Genomic DNA, 27026 nt, shown 5'->3' on the forward strand with positions numbered 1-27026 from the left:
AAAAAGAGAGAGGGTTCAAATAAAAATCAGAAATGAAAAAGGAGATGTTACAGCTGGTATCATAGAAATACAAAGGATCATAAGAAACTACTATAAACAATTACATGCCAACAAATTGAACAACATAGAAGAAACATAAATTCCTGGAAACATGCAATCTACCAAGACTGAATCATGATGAAACAGAAAATCTGAACAGACTGCTTGCTAGCTAAGAGACTGTATCAGTAATCAAAAAACTCCCAATAAACAAAAGTCCAGGACTGTGCAACTTCACTGGTGTATTCTGCCCAACCGTCAGAGAATTAATCTTCCTCAAGCTCTTCCAAAATACAGAAAAGGGGTAACCTTCTAAACATATTTTACAGGGCCAGCACTATCCTGATACCAAAAACCAATGATGTTACAAAGGAAGGAAGGAAGGAAGGAAGGAAGGAAGGAAGGAAGGAAGGAAGGAAGGAAATAAATTACAGACCAATATCTCTGACAAACACAAATGCAAAAATCTCTGCATTGCTGTAATGTTCATATTACTCAAAGCAACAAACAGGTTCAACGTAATTCCTATCAAAATTCCAATGGTATTTATCACAGAAATGGATACACCAAGGCTAAAATTCATATGGAATCACAAAAGACCCTGAATAGTCAAAGCAGTCTTGAGAAACAACAACAAAACTGGAGCCATCACACTCCCTGACTTCAAATTACATTACAAAGATATCATATGATAGTATGGTTTTAGCACAAAAACCAACACACTGATCAAGAGAACACAATAGAAAGCCCATAAATAAACCCATGCATGTATGTCTAATTAATTTATGACAAAGGAGCCAAAAACATACAATGGAGAAAGAACAGTTTTCAATAAATCGTGCTGGAAATTGGACAGCCACAAGCAAAAAAACAAAATTGGGTCTTCTTAAACCATATACAAAAAATAACGCAAAATTGATTAAAGACTTGAAGATAAGGCCTAAAACTGTAAAAACTCCTAAAAGAAAACATAGGCAGTAAGATTCTTGACATCAGTTTTGGTGATAGCTTTTTAACCAAAAGCCAAAGCAACAAAAGCAGAAATAAACAAGATGGACTACATCAAACTAAAAGGCTTCTGTACAATAAAGCAAACAATCAACAAAATGAAAAGGCAACCTACTGAATTGAGAAAGTAACTGCGAATCATCTATCTGATTAGGAGTTATCTACAATGGGTGAAGAACTCATACAAGTCAATAGTAAAAAGAAAAAAAAAGCAAACAATATAGTTAAAAATGGGCAGAAGATCTGAACAGTTTTCAAAGACATACAGATAGCCACAGGTACATGAAAAGATGGTCACCATCATTAATCATCAGGGAAATGCCAATCAAAACCAAAATGAGATATCACCTACCATCTGTTAAAATGGCTATTATCAGAGACAAGGAGGGGTGCCTGGATAGCTCAAGAGCATGAGACTCTTGATCTCGAGGTTGTGAGTTTGAGCCCCACATTTGGTGTAGAGTTTTTTTTTTTTTAAGTTTATTTGAGAGAGATCAAGAGAGCACAAGCAGGAGAGGGGCAGAGAGAAAAGAAGAATCCCAAGTGGGCTCCACAGTTTCAGCACAGAGTCCGATGTGGGGCTCAAACTCATGAAACCATGAGATCATGATCTGAGCCAAAATCAAGAGTCGGATGCTTAACCGACTGAGCCACCCAGGTGCCCTGGGTATAGAGATTTCTTAAATAAATCTTTAACAAAAAAAAAAAAAAAAAAAAAAAGAAATGACAAATGTTGGAAAAGATGTGGAAAGGGAACCCTTGTCACTGTTGGTGGGAATGTAAACTGGTGCAACCATTATGGAAAATAGTATGGAGTTTCCTCAAAAAATTAAAAATAAAACTACCACATCTCCAGCAATTCCGCATTGGAGTATCCAAAAGAAAATACTAATTCGAAAAGATATATAAACTCCCATGTTCACTGCAGCATTATTTACAATAGCCAAGATATGGAAAGAACCTGTGTCCATCGACGGATGAATGGATAAAGAAATTGTGGTATATATACAATGGAATATTATACAACCATAAAAGGAAAGAAATCTTGCCATTTGTGACAACACAGATGGACTTCACGGGCATTATGCTAAATGAAATAAGATAAATACCATATAGTCTCTCTCATATGTTGAATCTAAAAAAGAAAAACCAAACAAACAAAAAACCAAGCTCATAAATACAGAGAACAGATGGTGGTTGTAAGAGGTGAAGGTGGGGGTTGGGAGAAATGGGTGAACTGGCTGGGTTTTTTAATTTAAGTAAACTGAATAAAACAATTTTTAAATACATTTTTAAAAAATGATTATATTTTCACCATCAGAACTCTAAATTATGAGAAATTTACTTTTACTTTCTGTATACTCCTAAATCTCAAGTATACTTGGAATACATTAACCACCAGAGAACATTTTCTTTGAATAAAAGATGTTTACATCGATTCTTTAAATCCAACCACCACAGACACAGCACTATTAACCTTGAGTGATGGCTTTTCTAAACATACTACTTTCTGAAGACAGATCAAAGGCTGTATCTTGCTCCCACAATGACCCACAGTTATGGCTTCTATGTAACTTCAAACAACAAAGAGAATGGCCAATTTAACCAAGTTTTAGTTTTTTGTTTTTTTTTATCTTCCTCCCACCTCCAGGTATTCATAATGTTTCTTTCTAACATGCCAGGGTGGGGGTGGGGGTTGCTGACACAGTATAAAAGAAGGAAGATACCTGCAGTACAAACACCAAAACCAGCAGTCTCCCCAACTGAGACATGTTTCCTCATGGGGCCAACTACTCAAGGTAAGCTGAATTTTTCCCTGGTTTCTTGGAAGTTATATTTGCAAACCTCCATTCTCATCACTAGTCATTCATTCAGTGCCAGTTCACCCATGATATACTCTGCTGGGTAGATATACATGTTTTTCTGGAACCTGATAAATATAATCCACAGAACACTTATGGAGACTGAACAAGAGAACAGTCACAAAATAATCGGCCTTCAGAGTTTACATTGTTCTTACCACCTATCTTCTTTTCTGGCATACATCATAAGAAAAGCACAGTGTATGGCGGTGGGTGAGGCAGAGCCATCAGAATTTTGTGTTTACATGAAGTGAAGCTGTTCAGACATAATCCAAAAAGATAAGAAAGACTGTGCTGTTCATTAGTAGAGATCCTCCTTCATCTCCCAGTTGCAAAGAGATCATCCACTGCACCCTCAAGAGTAAATGAGCACTGCTTCATGAGCTCCAGGAGGATACTGTGGAAGAGGTTAAGCACACCAGATCTCTATTCTTTGGGATAATCTCAGTTTTCCTTCTTCAGTGTAGCTCACAGATTCATGGCCAAGACGGCAAAAATAAAAAAAACACTGCAAGTGAATGGAAAAAAAATGTTTGCAAGGGAACAAAACAGCAGCTGGATGTCAGATTTGAAACAATTATTAGTGTTCTATGGAGAATCTTTAATCCACACAACAAATTAAAAGTTAATACAAGTAAATCAGACCAGCTTTCTACAGAGAAGTTGAGAGACAGGTACCTGCATGGTAGATGGAACCACCTCCCATCCTTGACCACGTGCACCTACACATCCCATAAACCTCTTTTAGTCCATTACCTGACATGTATACCATTAAAGAGTAACACCTTTCAATCTGCTATAAAAATAAAAATTCCTTTCTGAGCAGCAATGTATCAGGCAATTAGCTATTAATACCCTCTTCATTAATCAGACATTAAAAAGCTAGTTTATCTAGCTAGAAAGGACATAAGGGAATGATGGGAAAAGCAGAATTGTTCATTTATCAAAATTTATTGAGAGTCTACTACCAAATACCATAGTACAAAGTGTGGCTACAGTAATGAATTAATTCACTCATTCACTAACTCCCTCCCTCAGTCATTCGTTCACTCATTCAACAGGTGTACCAGGAATTGGGATATAAATTCTGCCCTCAGAGGGGCTATAATCCAATAAAAGAAGTATTATTCACATCTACAAGGCAGAAATAAATACCATTAATTTTAAAAAGTGAAACAAGTGCTACAGCAGTTAGTAGATTGAAGAGATTAGTATTAGATGAGGGAATCAAATATGGCTTCATGAAGAAGGCATTCAACCAGAATGTTGAAGAACGGCTACCATATGAATATGCTATGTGGGCAAGATGGCTGAGGAAATGTCATAAAACTGCTACCCTATTGCTGAAAGGAGCCTGCCAGCAGAAGGCAGCAAAATTCTAAGCGCCAGGTGGTAAGGAGAATGTAAATAGGGAAAGTGAGTGAATGATGAGGCGTGCACAAAGGGAGGAGGGAATTCCACAGGCAAAAAGCATGTCTTGCCTTACCAATGTGCCTGGGGCCAGGCCTGCATGCCTGCATTTATTTATGTCTCAGGCCTTCTACTTCTGAAAGTATAATTTTGTGGATCTTGGAGACTGTCTGCCTTCATTTTACAGAAAACAGAGGAGTCTGATAAATTATCTAAGGCCACAGAGCTAGTAAGTGGCTGATCTGAGACTATAACCAAGTTGCCCTGAAATGAATGTAGAGCTCTTTCCATTTGTACCAAAGCTTATCAACCTGGTTAGAAGCATCTTTCATGTGGCCATGTATACACACTAGAGTGGAGGGACAAAGAGAATAACTGACTCAGATCTCAGGAGGGACATGGGTTATGAGTTAAGAAACACAGACTTGTGTACTTTCACATCCTAAAAGTAGTTTCCTTTGGAAACAGGATTGAACTGGAAACTTAAGCTAAATATTTGCCATCTATACAACAGCTGGTCTACAAACTATAACAAGTTCCTAAGACCTTCTTAAGCTACAAAGGTACCTGCTTCACACATCAACTCCCCTCATTGTTATCACCATTGTTATAAATGAAAATAACAGGATCACAGATAACCAAGGATGGACTTCTCAGTAGGACAAAATACAATCTGCAGAAAAGAAGTCACAGCCATCCACCACCTGAGTTTTCAACAAACTGAAAGTATCTCTATTCTAGCCAGATTTCCAGTTCAGAAAGACACACTGTCTTAACAGTAAACATGAATTGTCAGGAGAGACAAAAATGTTTTAAAGCAAGTTGCACTGGGCCTTCTTATTTATCTGCTCTAGGAAACTTCTGCCTCCATTAGAATTAAATTTCCTCCACCCAATAAGTTATATTAATTTCCCGTAATTCCAGACCACCTAGAGCAATGTTGAGCAGGTAGGATATTAACCAATCACAGAATGAAGAATGCTGGCAAGTACTGAAGACATCTGATCTATTTTTATATAAGATGCAACTAGCCCAGAGAAATAAAGTGACTTGCCAAGATCCTACACACAATAAAGATGGAGAATCAGTCCAAGAAGATTTGCCTCCATACTTTTCTTGCCCATCTAGGGCCTGATGACCAAGCTTTCTTGCAGAATGCAGTGTGCTCAGGGACACTGAGCATTAATGAGGGACAGTCTCAGCTTCCTATTACAAGTGGGACTTCATTCTAGCCTCTCCAATCTTTACCCACAAACATATTAAAAGTGAGATCATGTTTTTCCCCCCAAGCCATGGATGTGACAGAGTAACTTTTTCAGATATGTCTAAATGAACTTTTTAAGATACTTACACAGCTATGTGCCATTTTCTTCTATGTAATTTCCCTTCTCACTGTTAAATATCTGATGATTTTATGAATGAATGTATTATAAGTATAATTTCAATGACTCCTCCAGAATTAGAGGCTATGGACATGTTCTACAATAGAGAATGGTAAACTGTATGATTGCTTGATGGAAAATGATTTTGCTACTAACATTATCTTGATAATTAACATTATCAAGACTACACTGTAAATTAGGAAAGCTTTTAAAAATTTAATATTAAGTGAAAAAAATCCAAGTTACAACACTGAATAGAACCTATGATTACACTTTGTAAAACCATTCCTTTTTTTTAATAAAAGTTAAAAATTAACTAAAATAATAATGGCAATTATGTTGCAGTTACAGAATTATGAACAAATGTTATTTTAAAAAGTTCTAGATTCTAAACAGTGAACTATCAGGGCACCTGGGTGGCTCAGTATGTTAAGTGTCCGACTTCGGCTCAGGTCATGATTTCACAGTTTGTGAGTTCGAGCCCTCCTCCACCCCCCTCACCACCTCCCCACCAGTTGGGCTCTGTGCTGATAGCTCAGAGCCTGGAGCCTACTTCAGATTCTGTGTCTCCCTCTCTTTCCCCTCCTCCCTCATGCTCGGTCTCTTTCAAAAAAAAAACATTAAAATTTTTTTAAAAAAATAAACAGTGATTTAATATTTTGATACATTTTAAATTATACAACTAAAGAAAATTATAAATTTAAAATTTGATAGAATAAAAATGTTTATATATCACTTGGTAAAAAAAGGCTAAAGAATACTATCCACCACAGTCCCTAGATTCTGGAGTTCAGGAAGCAATGGAGAGCTTTCATAGCACTCTATATATGCAACTAACAATGAGGAAGAATGTTCTAGAAATCTGATTTTTTCATGGCTTGTTCCCTGTCACTCTGGATCTGAAATGAAGATGATTTGTGTAATTTAATTTTTATATAATTTTTATATGTTTATAAATTTAAGGCTGAAATGATGGACTCTTTCTTCCTGGTTATTCTTCCCTACCATTTAACAGTTTCAGAAAAGAGTACTTTAGCTTAGTATCAGAGGAATACATTGAGTTATGCTCCTCTAACCCTACTTTGTTGATTTTTATTATAAATGGATGTTGTGTTTTGCTGAATGCTCTTTCTGCATCTATTGAAATGTCATATGGTTCTTATCCTTCTCTCATTGATGTGATATATTGTATTGATTTGCGAATACTGAACCACCCTTGCACCCCAGGAATAAGTCCCACTTGATCCTGCTGAATGTTTGTGTTTTTTGTTTTTTTTTTCTAATTTATTGGTGGATTTGGCTTGCTAGTATTTTTTTTAAAGGAATATATTTATTTTTTTAATTTTAGAGAGACCAAGAGCATGTGAGCACATAGAGGCGCAAAGGGAGACAGAGAATCTTAAGCAGGCCCCACACTCAGCACAGAGCCCAATGTGGGGCTGGATCCCATGACCCTGGATTTATGACCTGAGCCAAAACAAAGAGTCAGATGCTCAACTGACTGAGCTACCCAAAACCCCCGGTTTGCTATTATCTGGCTGAGAATTTCTACATCTATGTTCATGAGAGATCTTGGCCTATTGTTCTTTTTGTGGTGTTTTCATCTTTGGCATCAGGGTACTGCTGGCCTCAGAATGAATTTGGAAATTTTCCTTCCTCTTATTTTTTTAATATTTATTTTGGGGGTGCCTGAGTGGCTCAGTTGTTAAGCATCCAACTTCTGCTCACCGTTCATGAGTTCAAGCCCCGCATCAGGCTGTATGCTGACAGCTTGAAACCTGAAGCCTGCTTTGGATTCTTTGTCTCTCTCTCTCTCTCTGCCCCTCCCCCACTTGCACTCAGTTTCTCTCTCTCAAAAATAATAAATGTTAAAAAAATTTATAAAATATATATATTTATTTTTGAGAGAGAGACAAAGTACAAGCATGCATGTGAGAGAGGGGCAGAGAAAGAGACAGAGGATAACAAGCAGACATCATGCTGTCAGAGCAAAGCCCAACATGGGGCTTGAACCCACAAACTGTGAGATCATGACCTGAGCTGAAATCAAGAGTCAGATGCTTAACAGACTAAGCAACCCAGGTACCCCTTTACTTTCTCTTTTTTATTTTGTAATAGTTTGGGAAGAATAGGTATTAACTTTTTTTTTTTTTAATTTTTTTTTTTAACGTTTATTTATTTTTGAGACAGAGAGAGACAGAGCATGAACAGGGGAGGGTCAGAGAGAGAGAGAGGGAGACACAGAATCTGAAACAGGCTCCAGGCTTTGAGCTGTGAGCACAGAGCCCTATGCCGGGCTCGAACTCACGGACCGCGAGATCATGACCTGAGCCGAAGTCGGACGCCCAACCGACTGAGCCACCCAGGCGCCCCAGGTATTAACTCTTTAAACTTTGGGTAGAATTCACCTGTGAAGCTGTCTGGGCCTGGACTTTTGTTGGCTGGAAGTTTTTTTTATTACTGATTCAATTTCATTGTTGGTAATTAGTCTCTTCAAATTTTCTACTTCTTTCTGCTGCAGTTTTGGTAGGTTATAGGTTTCTGGGAATTTATTTCTTCTTGGTTGTCCAATTTGTTGGCATATAATTTTTCATAATATTCTGTTATAAATTTTTGTGTTTGTCATGTTGGTTATTTGTCCTCTTTCATTTGTGATTTTGTTTGAGACCTCTTTTTTTTCTCTTTTTTTATGAATCTGGCTAGGGGTTCATCAATTTTCTTTATCTTTTCAAAGAACCAGCTCTTGGTTCATTGATCATGATGTTTTATGTCTCTCAAATCAGAGAAGTATCTCTTTTTTAAAATGTTTGTTTGAGAGAGAGCACATGCATAAGCGGGGAGGAGCAGAGAGAGAGAGAGAGAGAGAGAGAGAGAGAGGGAGGGAGAGAGAATCCCAAGCAGGCTCCATAAGAGTCCATGAGGCACATTCAGATTCAAGTGGACAACAAGAAATCTATCAAAAATGAATTACAGCCCAAAATATAAGATTCATATGCATTTTCTTTAAAAAATAATCTATTTTTAATTAAGAAATTCAAAAAATAATGTCAAAATTATGGGAAAAGTACAGAACATGAACTGGTAAGCTGACCAGACAACTGACGTAATTCTGATAAGGACCCTCCAGTGCAATGTGCATAGTGACCAGGGCTGCATGCATAGGATGGTTTCTCACTGCATTTGTGGCCATGGCACAGAATTTTAATGACAGAGTAAGTTCCCTCATTGGTCCCAAACAGCAATGCCAGAGATTGTCATAATGCTACAGCTAGCTTCAAGACTCTTGGAGTCAGTCTAGTAAGCAGCTATTGAAATGTCTAGTATCAATCAGAAAAGTCCTTAAAAAGTTATTCATGTTAATATTTATTCCAAGGTAAACATTCAAATATAGTGTGAATGTACTGCTTAGCACCATAAATCATGCAAAAATTCTTCTTTGTGTGATGAACTGCTACCATGGATCTATAAAAATCTATTAGAATTAGTGTAGGAGGGAAACACAGGGGCCTAAACCTTGCTACTCAAAAAGACAGCCCCAGCTGCAATCTATCCCCACCAATTACCCAATTCTCAGCATTGCCCCATTCCTACTACCCTGCAGACCCTTCCAAGGCTAATCTGAGAACATCACCTTCATCACCCCTCCAAGCCCCTTAGGCTGTCATTTATTGTCACCTATGATCTATAACAAACCCTTCTTAATTTACTTCGTCTTATCTTTCCCCTCCACCTAATCATTTCTTTGTCTTATCTTTCCCCTCCAGCCTAATTTTCCTACTCTATTCCTTTAAATACATTAGTTTGTTCATAACTTGGTCTCCTCCTCCAAAGCCCTCCTCTCTGCCCTTAGGAATCTTCCCATTTGTGAACATCAAGCACAAGACCTTCATGTTCTATCATCTCTGTAAAGCCTTTCCTGCCCTCTGACAATCCTGCAGCACATGTTGTCTGTCCCAGAGCACCCTTCTCAGATTCCCTGGCATCTGCTGTAGTCCAACAAGACTAGAGATATCTCAAGAGCAAGGACCATGGCCATCCTTCTTTGTACTGCCTCAAAGGCCTACCATGGGCTGAAATACTGGGGCCCTGATTGAGAAAGAAAACCCTAAAGTCAACTTCAACACTCTAGTAACAATCTTTCTCTCTTCACCAAACAGGTACAATACCAAAATTATTATATTTATCTGTAGCTCTCTGAAAGTTCTCTATTGAGGGTGGGTTCTTTCCTTCTAACAAAGGTATTATTTCTCAAAGACACAAGCTAGCTAGATGCTTAACCAAGTGAGCTACCCAGGTGCCCCAGGTATAGCTGTATTAGGATCACACCCAACAGTCTGTGACTGCCACTGAGTCAGCTAAATAGCACCAAGGTCCTAAAGTTGAATGCTCCTCCTTAGGGTTTCCTGACATTCCAAATTTCCTTTTACAACTGGAAGTTTAAGATTTCTGGGACATCTGCATTTTTCTTAGTCATTTTGTGATTTAAAAATGGCACAGTGGGCCAGTCTTTCCATAGCCATAAAAGTGAGCCCAAACTACACTGTAGTGGACAATGCTATCAAAATATTTGCTGGATTGGGGCCAACTTAATTTAACTAAATGAAACGTCATCTTTCATCCCCATGTGTGACTTCCAGTGCTGGAAGCTGGTACAGAATCATCCACACTGCAAAAAACAGGACTGTTCTGATTCATCATAGAGTGTATCTCATCCAACGGGGGAAGACAAGACCTGTTTCACATGGATGATGTCTAAAAAAAATGCCCACCTTATAGTTCATTAAATTGTTTATTTTATGCAGTTTTTCTAGTTGTGTTATATTTCACAATAAAGCTTAGGGAAATGAGGCAGACACATATCCTGCATGTGTAAATATAATACAAGGTAGAAGGAATTCAACAACTACTGAACACTTGCTGTGCCTCAGGTCCGGTACTTATACTATGTAGAATTTGTCATTTCATCCTTACTCCTAACTTATAAGTGTGATTTTGCTTTACTTTATAGATGGAAGAGAAAAACCCTCAAATGCTCCAGAGATTAAGTAAGAAGAGAACTAAAATGTGACTCCAGGCATGTCTGGCTCTGAAGTGAACAGCTCCTTGTACCTCTAGCCAACAGTGGACAGGCCAGGGCAGAGAGGGGAGGTCAGGAGTGGAGGGAGAGCCTCTAGATACGGGGAGGAGAGAAGACCATGGAGGACAGAGTACATTTGGTATGCTACCCCTTTCACCACTCTCTGGGCAGGATCGGTATCTGAAAATTCCATTTCTTTTCATCTGAAATTTCCTTAGTAAGCAATTATCAGTGTATTCTTTCTCTTCTTTTCTCTCAGCAAAGAGAGAAATGAGTCAAAGAGTTGAAAAGCGAAAAGATGAAGTTAGTAAACCCCTGATTTAGAAAACTTATAAATTCCATTTCCCAAATACGTCTCCACTCTAAAAATATTGCTCTTGAAGGCCGAAATTCCGTTTTTAAAAATTGCAACTAGCACAGTGATCTAAATAATGGCTTTTAAATTTTTCAAGGAGTTCTAAAATCCATATAAACTGTTCTTTCTAGGCTTACACACACACATACACACACACATGCACACAAAGAAAAAGTCTGGCAAGAACATATAACACAACATCTTTTGGAGATATCTTAATGTCATAGGGAGCAAGAAAAGGCTCAGAGACTAATGGGATTATGTCAAAAAGATACAGGACCCATATTAAAGAGGCTTGCAGTGGCCAAATTTGGTTAAAAAAATTATAATGGACTATAATATAGTAAATAAAAACCCATGAGTATAGAGTAACATGCACTAAAAAAGAAAAAGGGAGATCCTTATAACTGAATCATACACCATGTCTTGCTGCAGCCTCTGATTTGATAATCAGTGATGTGTTTGTGTTCCTTTCACACTGAATTTTTGCTATGTATACCCTTTTTCTATTATAAAAGTAACATTACATGAGTAAGCACCACAGTGGGCAATGCCTTTGGTGGCAAAGAATGAAATTATCCTTCAGACATCTATCACTTTTTTAAGTGTATAAAGTGGAAGAAATGAAAAAAAGAATGAAAACAATTCATTTTATATTTAGAGTTTCACATAAGGAGGCCGGAGACTCTTTACCCAACTTTACATTGACTTTTACACAATGCCTTGAATAGGCTGTATTCTCTAAATGTTTGCAAAGTTCAATAATTTGCAGAGTTAAGATTTTAAAAAAATTAAATATTCCTGAAGAGAAGAAGGCAGTAGAGTAACATGCATGTCAATCCTAAGAAAAGCTAAAAGGTAGAGAACTGATGTCACGAGGCCTCTGGGTACTTCTAGCAGTGGAGACAGCTGAGTGGCACAACTGAAACATACCAGGCTCAAGTCAGGGTTCCTGGATATGAGTCTCAACCCTGCCCCACACTAGCTGTGTGTCCTGGAGAAGCCCTTTACCACTTGCATTATGGCTTTTTTAATAAAGGAATCGGTCTCTATGACCTTAATACCTACTCTATGGACCTATGAATGTTTGAACTTCCATTTCCTTGTGCTGTGTGCCCTGAAATCAATTAACTCCCCTGTGTTTCAGGTTCCTCATCTGTAAAATGGTGATGTTAACAGCTCCTGTACCTCACTTGTCTGCTGTGAGAATGAAATAATATAGGCAAAGTATAATACTGAAACAGTGCCTGGCATGTAGTAAGCATGCCAAAACTGTTAACTATTGTGCTTATCATAAAAATTGCAATTATTCTTTTTCATCCATCCAAAAGCTTCTCCAAAAGCTAATAATCCTTCAAAGAGCAGCTCTGATGTCTTCAATATTCTGACAGGAATTGCTACTATTTGCCTCCCTTGTTCTCCTATGATATAGTGGGGGTTTTTTTGTTTTTTGTTTTTTTAAGATTACCTATTTGAGAGAGCAACCGACAGAGAGAGAGAGAGAGAGAGAGAGAGAGAGAGAGCACGTGCACGTGGGGTAGGGGAGATTAAGAGAGGGAGGGAGAAACAATCCCAGACTGGCTCCACATCATCAGAGTAGAGCCCAATGTGTTCAAACCCACGAACCAAGAGACCATGGCCTGACCTGAAGTTGGATGTTTAACCAACTGAGCCACCCATGTGCCCCTCCTATGCTATTATCTTTTGATAGCTCCTGGATGCCTACACCATTTCAAAACAGGATAACCTCACAGCATCCTGCATCAAACCATGATGAAAGGCCATTTCTTCTTTGGAGTAGGGAGAAAAGGGAAGAGTGGCTAAAATAGGTCTAGCAGATTATCTTTTCAGTGAAAGTAAAAGGAGACTTAACCCAAGAGAAACCAAGCATTTTAAGAAAAACCAATTGATCATAAAGCCTAGCTAGCATTCATGACTCAGATAGGCAGGTCCGGTTACAAGATTGATAGAATGCCCATAAAAGCTGAAGCTGGATATATGCGGTTCATGACATTGTTCTCTTTGGACTTTATCAGTTGAAAATTTCTAAGGACCTGAATGTGAGACAGGAAACCATCAAAGCCCTAGAGGACAAAGCAAGAAAAGACTTCTCTGACCTCAGCCGCAGCAATTTCTTACTTGACACATCCCCAAAGGCAAGGGAATTAAAAGCAAAAATGAACTACTGGGACCTCATCAAGATAAAAAGTTTCTGCACAGCAAAGGAAACAATCAACAAAACTAAAAGGCAACCAACGGAATGGGAAAAAATATTTGCAAATGACATATTGGACAAAGGGCTAGTATCCAAAATCTATAAAGAGCTCACCAAACTCCACACCCGAGAAACAAATAATCCAGTGAAGAAATGGGCAGAAAACATGAATAGACACTTCTCTAAAGAAGACATCCAGATGGCCAACAGGCACATGAAAAGATGCTCAACGTCGCTCCTCATCAGGGAAATACAAATCAAAACCACACTCAGATACCACCTCATGCCAGTCAGAGTGGCTAAAATGAACAAATCAGGAGACTATAGATGCTGGCGAGGATGTGGAGAAACGGGAACCCTCTTGCAATGTTGGTGGGAATGCAAACTGGTGCAGCCGCTCTGGAAAACAGTGTGGAGGTTCCTCAAAAAATTAAAAATAGGGGCGCCTGGGTAGCTCAGTCGGTTGAGCGGCCAACTTCGGCTCAGGTCATGATCTCGCAGTCCGTGGGTTCAAGCCCCGCGTCGGGCTCTGTGCTGACCGCTCGGAGCCTGGAGCCTGTTTCGGATTCTGTGTCTCCCTCTCTCTGACCCTCCCCTGTTCATGCTCTGTCTCTCCTTGTCTCAAAAATAAATAAAACGTTAAAAAAAATTAAAAAAAAAATTAAAAATAGACCTACCCTATGACCTAGCAGTAGAACTGCTAGGAATTTACCCAAGGGATACAGGAGTGCTGATGCATAGGGGCACTTGTATCCCAATGTTCATAGCAGCACTCTCAACAATAGCCAAATTGTGAAAAGAGCCTAAATGTCCATCAACTGATGAATGGATAAAGAAATTGTGGTTTATATACACAATGGAGTACTATATGGCAATGAGAAAGAATGAAATACGGCCCTTTGTAGCAACGTGGATGGAACTGGAGAGTGTGATGCTAAGTGAAATAAGCCATACAGAGAAAGACAGATACCATATGTTTTCACTCTTATGTGGATCCTGAGAAACTTAACAGAAACCCATGGAGGAGGGGGAAGAAAAAAAAAAAAAAGATTAGAGTGGGAGAGAGCCAAAGCACAAGAGACTCTTAAAAACTGAGAACTGAGGGTCGATGGGGGGTGGGAGGGAGGGGAGGGAAGGTGATGGGTATTGAAGAGGGCATCTTTTGGGATGAGCAATGGGTGTTGTATGGAAACCAATTTGACAATAAATTTCATATATTAAAAAATAAATAAATGGAAAAAAAGAAAAAAATTCTAATAATTTTTTAATCTATGAAATTTTTAAAAATCTAATGGTTGAAAATAAAATCTTATTCTCCATGATAGTGGGGTATGCATCGTGTAGATGACAGAAAGCTTCCTGGTTGAAGAGTAATCTATCAAATGCCTTTACTATGCTCCCCTATAACCATGTCAAGAGCTTCATCTTCAATATCTTAAGAAATGTTATTTATTTAGGAAGGTTCTAACTACGAGCACAAAGAGAGCATCAAGTTTTTAGAATTACTTTATGTCCCCTTTTTACATTCCCTCAGGACTTGCCCCTATGGAAGGTAAAAAGGGAAAGCAATAGAGTCAAGGTAAAAACAAAAACAAAACCCCTTCATCTCCAAGTTACTCAGCTATCCTTTCCCTTAGAAAGTTCCTCAGCAAAATTCAAAATTTGTTTTTTATATTATGTATTCTTTTATAACAAGTCCAGAAATATCACTGTCTTCGGAATGCCCTCTGGGTTAGAACTATCTAAAAATAAAACATTATTTCAGGGACATGAGAAGAAACAATGCCCAATGAATATGACACCACAAGGGAAACTAGACCAAACAATGAATTATGGAATACACTTTTTTAAAAAATGTCCCTTTTTAGTCCACAGTGTTCATAATTAGGTAGGTCTGGGAACAGTATTAAGTCTGGAGGAGAAGGTAAATAATGACTGAAGGTTAAAGGGGAAAACATCTAAAAAGGAGCACTATTACTCACTCAAGGGTCTATTCCTGTTTAACAATCCATGTGGTATGCATTGACAACTTCCTCACCTGCCTCAATCCAGTCATTCAACAGATTTACTGAACTCTCAGTATGTGTGAGGTGCTGGGGGCAGAGGGGAATGAGGAGTGAGAGACAGTGTCCATTGCCTTCACAATGTACAGGGTATGAAGGGATCACACAGAAAACAGCCAGGCCAGGCTAAGTGGTGGAACAGGGCATCAGAAGAGGGCTTCTAAAGCCAACCCTTGTGTGGGGGGTAAAACAGCCTGGTGGTTGGGAAGACCAGGGTCAGAGTTCCTGGGTTCAAATCCCACTGGCTCTGTGACCTTGATTGAGTTATTTGACCTGTGTCTCACTTTTCACTCTGTAAAACTGGTAAAAAGTAGTTACTGTTCCAAAGGGTATAGTCAGTATTAAAGGAATATTTTGTATAAAATATGTTAGAATTTTTGGCAAATAAATGATCACATAATGTCCAGACTGGGACATTTTGAGCATGAGAGTGATGTTAACAATTACACTGGAACAGAAAAGGTCAATTGGAACTACCCAAGGCAAAGAAGACACATGGTCACCCTACATGTGTTTATGGATGTTATTACTGAGGATGTGAGCTAGGTAAAGCAGGGAAAAGATGTTATAGCAAAAGGACAACACGCAGAAATATAGAAGGGCAAGAGACTATGTGATGAGTTATAGGAATTCAGGTTCCTTTGTCGCTCGCCCCCATAAAATAAGCTTCCTTTCTATCAGAGCATTCACTGTAGTTGGTAGTCAACTGTCAATGTGAATATCTGACTAGCATTTATTTCTCCCATTAGGCTGCAGGCTTCAGAGAAGCCTGCCTTTGCTCAGCAAGCTTGGTTACAGGCACAAAGTGGACACTCGTATCTGTTGAATGGTTGCCAAAGGAACTTGACATGGCAGGGGAGAAAATACAAAGCAGACTGAAATGCTCATGAGATATGCAGCTACTTATTTTCAAGAAAGAATCTTCCTCAAGGAGTGCAGTTAGCAGAGAGCTGCTAACTATGGATGTCTTTAGGATCTGCCTCAACTCTCAAGCTGAAGTTAGGGTGTTTAGGCAGCTCCCACCAATGACTGGGCAAGATTCACCATTACTCAACAGCAGGGACTCATCTACAGGTAATTTTTGTACTTACTGGACTGGAAAAGACTGTCATTCACACAGCTTCACCAAAGTCTGAAGACCTTCCTGCTAAATCATGCTCCCTTCCTCCTTTCTTTGTCACAGGTGTCAGACCAGCATGACAACCTAAAGCTTCCCCTGCCTACTCCCATTCCCTTTGCCCAATAACCTTTCACAGGCATGAAATCTCTTGTTTCTAATTCCATACTGATGTCTACTTCCTGAAGCAAGCAACCAACTTTTTATTCTGGAGGTGATAAAGAAGTACTCAACACAGGGAAGTGTTGAGAGGTCTACACTGCACACACACCAGTGTGGAAAATGTCTTGAAAGCATAGCATCAACACCTTCCAGTGAAACATCTATATGAGAAATGATGGTGGTATGGATGAAGGCATAGGAGACAAAGCCCAAACACATGCCAACCACACATCTTAGAACCATGCAAGGGAACTGTAATCATTCCTATTTGATAGCTGAGGAAATGAATAGAGGAGAGGCAGAGTAGCTTACCCAAGTCACCCATCTAGTCAGCTTTGAAGTCCATGGTCTTTTTATGAAACCACTTTGTCTCCCACAAAGAGGAACCCAGAGGAGAAGCTGTAAGAAGCTAATGAAGATGATAAATTCATAAATTTCACATATGATGAAACACCATTTAAAGTCTGCCTGGATACAAATATTTATATTCTCTTAAGCATTAGGTCCTAGTATTTGTACAAAATCTGAGAAAATACTGAAACATAATGTGCAGAGATTACAGTCCTTCATAATGTTAATTCTGAATTGTACAGACTTTCCTTTATATAACCAGTTTTTCCATCAGCATACACCACTGAGTGCCTACTATTTCTAGCTTCTGAGTATAAAAAATAATATATAAAATCTGTCCTTAAGGATCTTAAAATTCAATGGAGGAACCCAGCATATTTGTGAATAACCAAATATGTGGTCCTAAGAGACATGAACTAAGAGCTATGGGAAGATATACAAGACTAAAGAGCTCAGAGAAGAATTACATGCAGAAAGCATGTTTCAGTTGAGCCTTGAGGAAGCAGCAAGCATTAGATCAAACTTTCATTTCCTAAAGTCACTGTTAAGTACCAAAGCTGACCCACAAATGCCCTTGGAGGCATGTGCCTGGAGAGGCAAAGGCAAAGATGCAAATGAGTTGCTTAGTTTTGGCATCACAGTTCACATAAATCAGTTCCTAGTGGCCACTTCAAGTTAATCACAAATGAAAGAACCTAAAATTCACCATCCTTTTGCTTCAGATGCTTATTCTTACTTAATCTATACAAAGAATAAATATGAATGAGGGTAGGCAGCAGACAGCAGACACTATGCCACAATCTTCTATAGGTGGTTACCATAGCTCTCTGGAACATGATCAAATAGTCTCCACTTTGGAGACTCCACTTTTCCCACCAGGCCATTTTCTTGACCTGAAGAGAAACTTAAGCAGCTCACTTTAGCTCTATGTTATCAACCAATTTCTTTGTACAAGATGACAACAGGTAGAATATGTGGTGAGAGTCCACTTGTCCAGGTTATTCATGACCTTGGCATGCAGCAAGAAAACACTGCAAAACTTAGGTCTCACATGCCATGCACTGGGGTGAGGTCTGTAGTCTTCTAGAGAAGCACCTCAGCCTGTACTCAGAGGCTTCTCTATGCCTCTACTGAAGTTCTGCCTTTAAGAGAAGGTACACCCACACCTCTGTCCCAACACATGAGCAAGACACCAATTGTGGACAAGTACTCTTCTCTACTTTCAAGCTTTATGCCTAACCCATCTGACATTTATTTCAGAAGGATACATTCCTGAGGCCCTTCTCATCTTAGAAAGACTATGAGCCCTTCTGATCTGTTGTTCCTTATCTGCAACACAGAGTTAATGTTGAGTATCTCTAATAATCCCCAAAGAATCATGGAGGAGATTGGACAACTCTACTTTTTGAAAGACCATTCTTGGGACACAGTCCTAGGTAAATGCAGTATACAGTACATATTTTATCTTACCTGACCAGGTGTAAAAGCCCCTTCTCTACACACAGGGAACAAACCCAGGGGGATAATTGGTAAAATGCAGCTACCAAGGATCTCTTTCCCTTAGGTCTCTTTGCCCATCTTCTAGGATCTAATTACATACCAATTAGATGGCCCCTCATAATTTTGAGCAGAGAGCTATGCACAATGTAAGATTTCAACATCTATTTGTTGAATAAGTGAGTAGCTTTTTGGGTAACTACATGTTCCTTCTCCTTTTTTTTTTTTTTTACAAGACCCAAGAGTAATAAAATACACAGAGGGGTGTGTGTGTATATGTGTGTGTATGAAGAAGGGAAACATTTCACATTTGGTAAATGAATACTTTAGTCTTATTTAGTGCAATTATTCTGGCTGAATAAATTCTAATCTTAAAACTCCTCTAGTTTAACATCTCAACTTTCTAATTACTTCCTAAGTCACATGTATGTTTCAGTTGATTATTCACTTAAATTACTGAATCACCATCAATAATTAAAAATTGTAAATATCACTAATTCCATGGCTCATCACAGGGTGGCAGTCTTATAACTACAGCTTCAATTTTTCTTGGGTTTCTCCAACTCTTGCTTAATCTAACCCCACACATTCAGCTCAGCAATTCAAAAAAGATTTGCAGAGCATCATTTGCCATGAGGGGTTCAGACACTGGCCTGTTTGGGGTAACCTGTGTTTTTTTATACTTAGGAGATGGGAAGAAGGCTGGAGCTGTCCTTTAGGTGATAGTAACAGACTGGATATCCCAAAGGGTTGAGAAGGAGGTACGTGTCCTGCTATCCACAAAAAGTGACTTAGGGGCACATATGTGAGTGGCAGAATAAAGACCTGAAACATGTACACATATGAGCATCTCCAAACTCGACCCCTTTCAGCTAAGGAATGCCAACGAAACTGCTTTGCCTCCTACCCTCGCCCACTTCTGCTTTATTCAGTTTAGGGAACTCTTTTTCCTCAAGGATGACTTGAGCTTGTCTTAGAAGACCCGCTAAAGAAAGCTAGCAGCATCCAGGGTGATTCATTTGAATGCCCCTATGGCTACCCTGGGAGGACACACACCACACTTGCATCCTGGGAACAGAGGCAACACTGAGTCAGTCTGGGAACAAGACCTCAGGGAACCCTGGCCAGATTCCTGTTCATCCCTTACACACAAGATAAGGAGTAGAGATTTTCCCTGAGTGGGCTCTCTCTCCTGTAATTCTAAGCAGCAGGCAGACAAAGCTGGCTTTAATAAGCAGGAATTTGCCTAGCCACCAGAAGACTGAAAGAGGAGGGGTATTTGAGGGAAAAAGAAGTTGACATATTTTTATTTCTGCCTTATCATTTTGAGAACTTTGGAGGCTGCCTCCAGAGAGGAAATGTGACCAAAACATCCTTCTTGGAGACAGAGTTTGCATTTTTCTTCAGAATTTCACAAGACCCATCAATCACCCCAAAGAATAACTCTGTAGAATAGAGCATCAATTTCCAGCTGCACAGCTCATGGGAATCTTGATTTGGGGGCCCATGCTGTCTTGTACTGTGCTTTCAGTACACCCCAGTATGCCTTGCCCCCTGCTGTCCAGCACTTCCTCTGGACAACAGCCCTCCCTCATGTGGCTGGATCTTCACAAACGCCACTGCAATCACTAAAAGAAAAGGAAAAAAGGAAGAGAAACACAAAGCACACTTAAATAGGCACTTACTAACCAGCCACCAACCTGCATGCCCCCTGCTTCATCCCAGCAGCTGGTCATCCACTTGTTTATTTCTCTTGCCTCTTACCCAAGTCTTTGGCCCAACCAGCCTGAGAATGAGAAACCACAGGAGCTCAGCCGCCTGTTCTGATCTGTATGTCATAGATCTGCCTCATGGGCTTTAGCATGACGACTTGATATATAGAACCAAGGCAGGGCACCAGCCTGCTCAGCTCTGAATGTGGTCATTCCTTACTTTGGTGTAGCAACCTGATTCTAATTTCTTGGCCTTGCCCTTGATTTCACTTCCTTCCATTGGCTTCACCCTAGATTTGGATTTGTTTCTGACTTAAACCCTATTCCAGTTAGCCTTAGAAAAGTGGTGTAACATCAAGAAGCTAAGCCCCTTCTTTTCATAGAGATCAGGCAATTTGGGCTCCACCCTCTGTCAAGGCTCTCCTATATTTCAAGCTGGAAAACTGTCTTTGGCCTTGAGCCAGATGAAGATGGAATAGAATATCAAAAAGGTAAGCAGCTCTAAAATTCTGATTCTATATACTAGAAAAACTCCAAGGGGACAATTTAAAGTGGAAGACTATAAGAGAAACTAAGGGCAGAGTAGCTTAATTTTCAGTACACATTCTGCTGATACAGTCTTTCTGTTCCTTTGACCTCCTTTTCCTTTATGTTCTGCCTGTCCTTGGCACTCTGATCCCAATATTTAGCATTTTGTCACAGAAAGAAGCAATAAGCTACTCAGAACCATAGGTCCATTCTCACCTTCTAGGAGACCTCAAGGAAGTCTCTCTCCCAATCTATAATCCAATCTCTTTGTATGCATGAGGATGGCAGTCACGTCCTTGACTCCTCAAATTGTAAAAAGAACACTAAACGGAAATGATATACACATAAAGGATTATTACTACTACTATTTGCACCACTTCCTGCCTTTATGGAAAAGCTATATTTCCTTTTAGTCTTTGTAAATCTACCAGTGCCTTAACTCTTCCCTCTGCTTCCCATCATTAGGAATTACTTTCATCCTTCACTGATTATTCTGTGTCTTAACCTTTAACTCTGGCCTTTCAGCTTAATTCATAAATGACTGAGTTTCCTAGACTCAAAAATTGGGAACCTCAGGGTGAGAAGCTACAAAATAAGGGAAGTTCGGGGATGCTGAGACCAGAACTGCCAGATTTCAATACTTGTCTGACAGAGAAATGGTCAATATAAAGACCTACAACCTGCTCCTTAAACTCCTTGTCCAGCCACTGAATTTCCCCTCATACATACCATGCTTTTTCCTTCTCCTTTGGCCCATAATTTCCAGCAACTGCCATCGCTGATCTCAAAAACCAAGAGGGAACAATTCAGAAAGCCACTGTTTTCAGGGGACCTGACTGAAAGATAAAGTGGATAAGGTATCCTTAAAATTTGTGTATTGTAGGGAGGGCAAAAAAGTAAAGTTGAGGCAAGAAGTCAATGGGGCCTCTGCAGTAGTGAAATGAAGGGTTGATGCTCTAGGTTGTTTCTTTTTGGTTTCTTATTTCATTATCTTTGACCACTTTGTTCATTCTTCTACAGACATGAACCTCAAAAGTTGACCTTCTCTTCCTCCATTCCTTCCCCCACCATACTGAGAGACCTCATTCAACTATTAGTCACTGTTACTTTACAGAGTGTATCAGAGCCCCCTTCCCCTGTGGGTGGGATAGAAGTTGCAAACTACTGAATCAGACCATCTACAGAACTTTAGTAGGACATGTTGTATAAGTGTCTATTACACTTTTCAGTATTTTCCCTGACTCACATTTTCTAAAGAAATTAAAAGCTGGGCTGCTAGACTCTAAGTCCTCTGGGGCTGACACTATGACTTTTGGCTTAATCTTACAGGGAACATTTTATATACCACATGGTCAAGTACATGTATTAAAAAATATATGTGTTTTATTATATATATTGTATTTAAAAGTACATGTATTAAAAAATCTACCTTATATACTCTGTCTGTTCTCTTCCCTCTCCAAATCTCAATGAGTCTCCCTTTTTCTTTATGCTTACATCACCCCAAACTATATACCTTTCTGGATCATCTTCTTCTGTTAGGTCTTGAGGTCTCCAGATACCACCTGACCCCTTTCCTAGCAACCTGTGTCATGATTCCTTACTCTTTCAGACTCTTTAACTTGCTTTACCTTGAATTTTGGTTTTTAAATTTTTTTAATGTTTATTTTTGAGAGACAGAGTTAGAGCGGGGGAGGGGCAGAGAGAGAGGGACACACAAAATCTGAAGTGGGCTCCAGGCTCTGAGCTGTTAGCACAGAGCCCAACATAGGCCTTGAACTCACGAACAGCGAGATCATGACCTGAGCCAAAATCGGACTCTTAACTAACTGAGCCACCCAGGTGCCCCTGAATGTTGGTTTTTAAAGGTACATTATTCCCATATGGCTTTGTGCCTTTGTTCTCACCCTTTGAACCATCTGTTACTTCCTCTGTGACTCCTTTGTGCTGGTACAAAGCAGGAGAAAACTCCTCATTTCTCACAACAATGAAACATAGGGTGGACTAGATAATGCCCTGTCTTTCCCACTACAAAGGATAAGGTACAAGAGAGGGAGAATTATGGCCAGAGGAGAAATCAAAACTATGGGGATGCATTAGACACAAGGAGTGATGAAGGAGATAATGAAAATAGAAGAACTGTGATGAGGTGGACTCTGAGGGTTAATATTACTACTCAATAAGGGCACTTTTAACTTGCTAGAAACAACTGAAACACAGCAAGCAAAAAATAGTGCAATTTCAGTGTACACATACAAACCTGGAAAAAATTAAAAGTTGGGTCATGCCAAGTGTTAGTAGGGACTCAGGAAAACAGGAACTCCCTAAGACATGCTGCTGGAGGGACAGTCAGATACAGACATTCTTGAAGAGCAAAGGCTACTTGGTAAAATTAAGTATGACCTAGCATATCCATCTTGTGTATAAATCCTAAAGGAATGCTCATACACAGTCAAAAGAGGCTGTCAATGGCAGTACCGTTTGTGGGGAGGAAGAGCTGAAGGGAATCTAAGCCAAGTGTTCCTGGCTGGATAGATGAGTAAAATGTGGTAGATGTGCCGTGAAGAAGCCCACCAAAGAGAAGCAGCAGGTTAGATGTACCTAGAGCAACATGGACCGATCTTAAAAAATGAAAGGCTTAAGTAGTAAGAAAAAAAGACATCAAGTATGTTCTGTTATAATACATGAATACAAAGTATGAATTTTACAATGTACTGAAATTAAAAAGAAAGATATACACAAAATGATTGCCTATGGGGAGAGATGAATCAGAATGACATATGGGGGGGGGATAAAAGAAATAAACATATACATAAATGTCAAGAGGGGGCCTTGTACAACCAATGCTCATAATGTGCCATGAACCAAAGATAAGATTAACTTCACTCCCTGTACTTGTGACTTAAAAAAATTCCCAGAACTTTGGAAGACAGGTACACAGAACTTTAAACTCCAATTGTGTCATTTTTTAATCAACTGGGTTTTGTCAGATGTCTTTCTCGTGATTATGATGGGGTTACAGGATTTGGGGAGGAAAGCACAGAAGTTTTATTTCCATTACATCATTTCAAGGGATATCCTATCAACATGACCCATCACTGTTGATGCTGACTTGAGCACTTGGCTGAGATAATGTGTGTCAGATTTCTCCCGAAAAAAAATTCATTACCTCCTGATATCCACACTGTCATCTTTGGAAGAAGTCATTTGCAGCCGACACTTCTTGGTGGGGGGGAGGGGGGGGGTTATGTTCCATCCCCTTGAGGGTGGCATATCTGCATACATTAATTGGAATTCTTCAGCATGGGAGATTTGTCTCTTTTCCCACATTTATTTATTCAATCATCTATGTCAGTAAGAACTCGTGGATCTTTATTTTTCTTCTTTTTTTACTTTGGGTTATAATCCAATACGAGGCTATTTATTTTGTTGCTCAGACTGATCCACCTATGGTGTTGGGAGCTCGTTCTGTCACTCCAGGGTCCCTTTGTCATCATTGTTGGAATCCGTTTTTTTTTTTTTTTTTTTTTTTTTTTGAGCTCTGCATTTAATGATCATTCCCTGTGTTCTAGAGGGACAGCCCTGTGCCTCACCCACACTGTTGCTGTGGCTTCTGAGTCCCTTAATGCCTTGAGCCTGACCTCCTAAAGGAGGTGCTTGCCTCCACAAAGCTACTGGTGAGGAGACTTACCCCAGGGAAGAACCACCAAGAGGAGAGAGGTGCCAGGAGCAGGAGGGGCAGATCCAGGAGAGAGAGAGAGAGAGAGAGAGAGAGAGAGAGAGAGAGAGAGGGAGGCAGAAGAAATCCTGGGTCCTGTGGTAGCTGGATCTCAGACTGTTCAATTATTGACCTAAGACATTTTCTTTTTAAGGTAATTTCAGTTTCTGTTACTCGCAACAAACAATTTACGAGATAGGTCTCCATTATGCTTTATGTTTTAATCTACTCGGGCTGCCATAATGAAATACTACAGACTGGATGACTTCAACAACAGAGTTTGATTTTTTCACAGTTCTGGACGCTGGAAGTCTGAGATTAAGGTGCTGTCAGGGAGGGCTTTCAGAGAGAATTCTCTTCCAAGCTTGCAGATACAGTCCTCTTGCTGTGTCCTCACCTTCCTCTGCATGTATGTGGAAAAAGATCTCTAGTGTCTCTTCCTTTTTAAATTTTTATTATTATTATTTATTTAAATTAGACTTTAAAACAAAGACTGTAACCACAGACAAAAAAGAATACCACTACAAAAAAGAACAGTCCAACAAGAAATATAATAATTGTAACTATTTATGCACCCAACATGTAAGCACCCAAACACATAAAGCACCTATTAGCAAACATAAAGGAAGTAACTGATAACACAATAAAAGTAGAAGACTTCAACACCCCACTCATCAGTGGATAGATCATTCAAACAGAAAATCAACAAATAGTGGCTTTGAATGACACATTAGACCAGATGGAGCTAACAGATGTACTCCTAACATTCCATTCTAAAACAGCAGAATACATATTCTTTTCAGGTGCACATGGAACATCTAGAATAGATCCATGTTAGGCCACAAAACATGTCTTAACAAATTCAAAAAGACTGAAGTCATACCACACATTTTTTCCAACCACAATGCTATGTAACTTGAAATTATCCACAAGAAAAACTCTAGAAAACAACACAAATACATGGAGGTTAAATAACATGTTACTAAACAATGAATGGGTCAACCAAGAAATCAAAAAAGAAGTTTAAAAAAACATATAGAGAAATGAAAATGAAAACACAATGGTCCAAAATCTAGGGGATACAGCAAAAGCACTTTTAAGAGGGTAGTTTATAGCCATGCAGTCCTAATTAAGAAGTAAGAAATATCTCAAGTAAACAATCTAACCTTACACCTAAAGGAGTTAGAAAAAGAACAAACTAAACCCAAAACCAGTAGAAGAAATAACAAAGATGAGAACAGAAACAAACAAAACAGAAACTAATAGAACAGATCAATGAAACCAGGAGCTGGTTCTTTGAAAAGATCAACAAAACTGATAAACCCCTAGCCAGATTCATCAAAAAAAAAAAAAAAAAAAGCATTCAAATAAAATCACAAATCAAAGGTGAAATAACCACCAACAGAAATACAAACTATTGTAAGAGAATATTATGAAAAATTATATGCCAACAAATTGGACAACCCAGAAGAAATGGATAAATTGCTAGAAACATATAACCTTACCAAAATTTGAACAGACCAATTACCACCAAGGAAATTGAATCAATATCCAAAAACTCCCCACAAAAGTCCAAGACCAGATGGCTTCACAGATGACTTCTCAAACTATTTCAAAGGATAGAAGAGGAAGAAAAGCTTCTAAATTCATTCACTGAAGCCAGCATTACCCTGCATACCAAAACCAGATAAAGACTTAAAAAAAGGAACTAAAGGCCAGTATTTCTGATGAACACAGATAAACAAATTCCTCAACAAAATGTTAGCAAACTAAATCCAACAATACATTAAAAAAAATATTCACCACAATCAAGTGGGACTTATTCCTGGGATGTAAGAATGGTTCAGTATTTGCATATCAATGTAATACATCACAACAAGAGAAAGGATAAAAATCTTATGATCATTTCAATAGATGCAGGAAAAGCATAGGACAAAGTACAACATTCATTCTTAAAAACACTCAACAAAGTTAGTTTAGAGGGAACATACCTCAACATGATGAAGGCCATATATGAAAAAACCCAAAGCTGACATACTCATTGGTGAAAAACTGAGAGCTCTTCCCCTAAGATCAGGAACAAGACAAGAATGTCCTCTGCCACCACTTTCACTCAACACAGTACTGAAAGTTGTAGCTACAGCAATCATTCCAAAAAGAAATAAAAGTTGGGGCACCTTGGTGGCTCAGTCAGTTAAGCTTCCAACTCTTGGTTTTGGCTCAAGTCATGATCTCATGGTTTGTGGGATTAAGCCCTGCATTGGGCTTCTGCTAACAGCACAGAGCCTGCTTAGGATTTTCTCCTCCTCTCTCTCTGCCCCTCCCCCACTCACACAAGCACTCTCTCTCAAAAAAAAAAAAAAAAAAAAGAACAGAAAAAAAAGAAAAGGCATCCAAATCAGTAAGGAAGAAATAAAACTTTCACTACTTGCAGATGACAGGATACTATATATAGAAAACTCTAAAGACTACACCAAAAATTACTGGAACTGATAAATGGATTCAGCGAAGTCACAGGTTAGAAAATCAA

The 27026-nt window shown here is 39.1% G+C and overlaps 1 protein-coding gene across 5 annotated transcripts in view; it reads right to left on the reverse strand.

Annotated features, from left to right (window-relative positions):
* TMEM108 (transmembrane protein 108) overlaps positions 1-27026 on the reverse strand; it is a 402326-nt gene that overhangs the window by 300925 nt on the left and 74375 nt on the right. For 2 of the 5 annotated variants that reach the window (XM_060638682.3, XM_060638685.3), the window contains 2 exons: positions 21508-21614; positions 20995-21101 (listed from right to left, as the gene is read on the reverse strand). The exons of the other annotated variants lie outside the window; for them this stretch is intronic. The gene's annotated coding sequence lies outside the window, so the exon portion shown is untranslated. The remainder of the gene's footprint in view (positions 1-20994; positions 21102-21507; positions 21615-27026) is intronic. 5 annotated transcript variants of the gene reach the window in all.

The sequence above is a fragment of the Panthera onca genome, chromosome C2 (assembly GCF_046562875.1).
Source record: "Panthera onca isolate mPanOnc1 chromosome C2, mPanOnc1 haplotype 2, whole genome shotgun sequence".
Taxonomy (NCBI): domain Eukaryota; kingdom Metazoa; phylum Chordata; class Mammalia; order Carnivora; family Felidae; genus Panthera; species Panthera onca.